Source organism: Carlito syrichta, unplaced genomic scaffold (genome assembly GCF_000164805.1).
Source record: "Carlito syrichta isolate Samal-C Ts95f unplaced genomic scaffold, Tarsius_syrichta-2.0.1 Scaffold312467, whole genome shotgun sequence".
NCBI classification, from domain to species: Eukaryota; Metazoa; Chordata; class Mammalia; order Primates; family Tarsiidae; genus Carlito; species Carlito syrichta.
In genome coordinates this window covers 302,513-307,636 of record NW_007256563.1, presented here as the reverse complement: position 1 = coordinate 307,636, position 5,124 = coordinate 302,513, and the positions used below count along the sequence as shown (strand labels likewise).

The following is a 5,124-nucleotide window of genomic DNA, read 5'->3' as shown; positions in this document are numbered from 1 at the left end:
AAAAGAAATAAATAACAAATTGATAAAACATGGAAAGCAGAATTAACCAAGTAGAAGAAAAAATCTCAGAGCTTGAGGACCAAAATATGGAATTAACCAAAACTATTAAAAACATAGAAAAGAAGCTTAAAAAGACAGAACAAAGCCTCCAAGAGAGGTGAGCAATTTTTAATCATATTAATCATGGTACTTACAGACTTGACTGAACCTGAAAGTAGGCAAAGCCATTATTAAGGAAAGCACTAGAGTAAAAGGCATGTCTAAGCAAAAATGGAAAAGCCAGAGCTTTAAGATAAAGCCAGGTATTAGAGGCCAGGTAAGCATCAGAACACAATGACAAATAAGAAGCAAGGGGCTATGTGTGGTAACGCAGGTTTTCACAATTAATTTAAGATAGCAACTTTCAGAGAGTAAAATGAGAATTGCACCAGTGACATTTTATAAGACAGCCCTGGATTAGGAGCAAGATATGATCAATGTAAGGTGTTCCAGGACTATTTGTCACTAACACTAACACACTTTGTTCAGCTAAGGTCTTTTCTATATTGGGTAACAAATCTGAGATAAGTAAGCATAAGATTTAGGTGTGTTGTAAAGGTAATAGCTGAAGCCATGTAAAAAATGCCTTAAAAGAGTGAGAAGACATGATCACAGAATGAAGAGCAAAATAGAAAGGATAACAAATATTTAGGAAATAAGAATGGGAAGAAACACACATATTATCCATCTAATATCCAAGGATATTTTAGAGAAGAGAAAATTTTGGACAAAAAATTGCACTATATGCTCAAGATTCTACTGCAATTTAGAGATAGATCTGGTATTAGAAGCCTCTGTCTCTTGAGTAATATTCAGGATGCTCTTTGATAACTTCACCAAAATACATATATTGTGGGGAATGGATAATGTGGATTTATATAATGATTCAAATTTATAAACAATGTAATATATAATTAACTAATTTCTTGTATAGATAATTTCATTTCTTCAATAAAATTATTTGAATAAAATGACATTCTCTGAAAAGCATTGAAATTAATTCACAAAGGTAAGCAAGAACCATAGAATAAGAAAAATAGTCTCTATGCTGATGTTATGAAAGAATAAAGCCCATAACACTGATTCATAGAACACATTTTTCATTAGATATTGATTGTTATTACTTTAGATATAATCATAAAATTTCACTCAAGCTCAGGATACCTTTATGGAGCACATACTATATGCTAAACCAGGGATTTTTTTTTTAACTTTGGCACTATTGGAATTTTAGGCAGAATAATTCCTTATTGTGAGGGCTGTCCTTTTCATTATAGGATGTCTTGCAGCATTTCTAGCCTCTACCCCTAAGACGCCATTAGTACTAACCATCCATCCTTTAGAACCAAAAATATCTTGAGAAAATTCTAATGTTCCCTGGGAAGCAACCATATCCCAGATTGTGCTAGATGATACAAAATGTCACACAATTATACAAAGACGAAGGCATGGTTCTTGCTAATAGGCAGATCATAAATAGGAAGTGACAAATAACTAATTGTGTCATATAAGACATTTCATCATTCTGAAATCTTAAAATTATCCTTTCTACTCTTCTATATCAAAAATCTTTAATATCCCAAATAAAATGTATTTGATCCCAAGACCTTTCCATTATCTTATCAACTGTGGATTACCCTTTAAAACATTATGTGTATGTAGTCTTCTTTTCCCACTTTGATTTTCATGGTAATCATTATTACCACATTCTTGAAAATACGCTCACATTCCTTACTTATCTCTAACTTTAAAGTATTGCCTTAACTTAATTATCTCCTAGGTTGACCCAAAGTCTACCTGCTGGGATTACAGACTGTACCTTCTGTCCTTTGAAAGTAGCTGAGAACAGACTTCGTCCTCCAGCCGCGGCAGCTGCAGCCCCAGCACCAGCGAGCCGAGCGGCGGCGGCGGCCCCCCTCAGGAGACCACCAGATCACCTCTTCCCGTGGCCTCGCCGTGGCGACCTACGGACAGACTTGCGTGCGGCCAATGCGTATTCTTCCATCATATGCTGACCTTGGCAAAGCTGCCAGAGATATTTTCAACAAAGAAGTTGGTTTGGGGTTGGTGAAACTGGATGTGAAAACAAAGTCATGCAGTGGTGTGGAATTCTCAACATCTGGCTCCTCAAATACAGACACTGGTAAAGTTACTGGGACCTTGGAGACCAAATATAAATGGTGTAAGTATGGTCTGACTTTCACAGAAAAACGGAATACTGATAACACTCTGGGAACAGAAATCGCGATCGAAGACCAGATTTGTCAAGGTTTGAAACTGACATTTGATACTACCTTCTCACCAAATACAGGAAAGAAAAGTGGTAAAATCAGGTCCTCTTACAAGAGGGAATACATCAACCTTGGTTGTGATGTTGACTTTGATTTTGCTGGATGTGCATTCCATGGTTCAGCTGTCTTTGGTTATGAGGGCTGGCTTGCTGGGTACCAGATGACCTTTGACAGTGCCAAATCAAAGCTGACCAGGAATAACTTTGCAGTGGGCTACAGGACTGGGGACTTCCAGCTGAACACTAATGTCAATGATGGGACAGAATTTGGAAGATTAATTTATCAGAAAGCACGTGAAGATCTTGACACTTCAGTAAACCTTGCTTGGACATCGGGTACCAACTGCACTCATTTTGGCACTGCAGCTAAATACCAGTTGGATCTCACTGCTTCCATTTCTGCAAAAGTCAACAACTCTAGTTTAATTGGAGTAGGCTACACTCAGACTCTGAGGCCTGGTGTGAAGCTTACATTGTCTGCTCTGGTAGACGGGAAGAGCATTAATGCTGGTGGTCACAATCATGGGCTTGCCCTGGAGTTGGAGGCTTAATCCAGCTGAAGAGAACATTTGGGAATGGATATAGGAAGATTTGGCCTTAATATATTTCCATTGTGACCAGCAAGCTTTTTTCCCCTCAAGAAAGATCAAACAAAAGACGATCTAAACAAGAGCTGTATTTTAAATATTTAGACGGTTACTTGTTAGCTGGTTTCTAGTTGAATTGGTTATCTAGTTACCAATGCTGCAGTTGTGCAGTCACCTATACATTATTTAAATGTATTTAACTGTTAAATGTGCTACTCACCAATAATGAAATAGACCTTTATGAAAACTGAAAAAAAAAAAAAGAAAGTAGCTGAGAACAAACATTCAACCATGACCATTATTCTCACATTAAATTGAAGGTCATTTACATATTGTGATTTTTAAAGAGAACACATAGTCATATTATATATTTGCTTCCATTTTTTAATAGTTAAAGCAACAATACCTCTTCTTTACATCCAGCAGTGAAAGACCTTGCTTCTTGCTTCTTATTTGCTGAGAAAATACATGCAATCAGAAAGGAAATTTTAAAAGCTTGCATCACTCTGTCTCTCTTCCCGAAATCTTTTTTTCATGTTCTCTCTGTTACTATTTTTTGCTTTTATTATTAGTTTTATTGACACAATAATTGTACAAATTTATGGGGTACAGTGTGATATTTCAATACGATGAATTGTATACAATGCGTAATGACCAAATCAGGGTAATTTGCATATTCATCACTTCAAAAATGTATTTTTATTTCTATTGGGAAAATTCTAAATCCTCTATCACAGAAGCAAAGAATTGAGTACCACATGTTCTCACTTATAAGCGTATCCTGAACAATTATCATAATACTATAAGAAAGGGATTGGCAGTAGTGGGAAACTGTCAGGGGAGGGAGGGGACACACTTCATCAATAAGGGTACCTGATCTCAAACCAGGAGAGGTGGGAACCAAAGTGAGGTCCAAACTTTACCTGTACAAGGACCATTTATATACCTAACCCTGAATTGTATCCATCTTTAAAATAAAAATTTAAAAAAAAATTTCATTGCTCCTGAGAAAGAAACCTGGCTTCAAATGGAAAAACAAATAAATAAATCCTCTCTTCTAGCCTTTTGAAAATATACAATAAGTTGCTGTTAATTGTAATTGCCTTACAATGCTAAAAAAACACCATAACATGTCTTCTACCTAGATAATTTTATATTTGATAACCAACCTCTGGCTATCACCTTTCTCCTTCCTACCCTTTCCAGGCTCTAGTAGTCACTAGTCTACTCTCTACTTCTAATGAGATCAACTTTTTTAGCTTCTGTAAATGTGTGATAGCATGCAGTATTTGTCTTTCTGTGTCTGCCTTATTTTATAGTACATAATGTCCTCCAAGCTCAACCATGTAGCCACAAATGAAAGGATTTCATTTTTTATAACTGAATAGTATTCCATTTTGAATGCATACCACACTTTATTCATTCACTTGTTGATGAACACAGGCTGATTCTGTGTCTTGCTTTTTGAGAATAGTGCTAAAATAAACATGGGGTGCAGGTATCTCTTTAACATCATGATTTTAAAAATATATTCCCAGTAGTGGAATTGCTGGATGATATGGTAATTCTATTTTTAGTTTTTTTGGGGAAACCTTCATATTGTTGTCCATAATGACTGTATTAATTTATATTCCCATCAACAGTGCATAAGAATTCCCTTTTCTCTGTATCCTCACAAGGATTTATTATTTTTTGTCTTTTTGATAATAATCATTCTAACTGGCATGAGAGGATATCTCACTGCAATTTTGAAATGCATTTCCCTAATGATTGGTGATTTTTTTTAAAAATACACTTGCTATTGATTTGTACATCTTCTTTTGAGAGGTGTATTTTCAGCTTATTTGTCCATTTTAAAATCAGATTATTTGTTTGCTTGTTTGTTTTTATTTTTTGTTCTTGAGTTGTCTGAACTCCTAGTATATTCTGGATATTAATTTCTTGTCAGGTGAACAATTTGCAAATATTTTCTCCTATTCTTCTGATGTCTCTTCACTTTGTTGATTTTTTTAATTTTAACATGAGAAGTTTTTCATTTTATGCAATCTTATTTATCTACTTTTGCTTTTGCTGCCTGTACTTTTAAAATCTTATCCATAAAATCTTAGCTCAGACCTCTGTTCTAAAGCATCAGTAGTTTCATAGTTTTGGTAATTATATGTAAGCCTATGTTCCATTTTGATTAGATTTTTTTATGTGGTAAGAAAT

The 5,124-nt window shown here is 35.0% G+C and overlaps 1 pseudogene across 1 annotated transcript; it reads left to right on the top strand.

Moving 5' to 3' along the window:
• Nucleotides 1-1,894: 1,894 nt before the first annotated feature.
• LOC103272401 lies at nucleotides 1,895-3,179 on the top strand (annotated as a pseudogene). The gene has a single exon (XR_505118.2). The product of XR_505118.2 is annotated as a voltage-dependent anion-selective channel protein 2 pseudogene (transcript).
• Nucleotides 3,180-5,124: the final 1,945 nt, after the last annotated feature.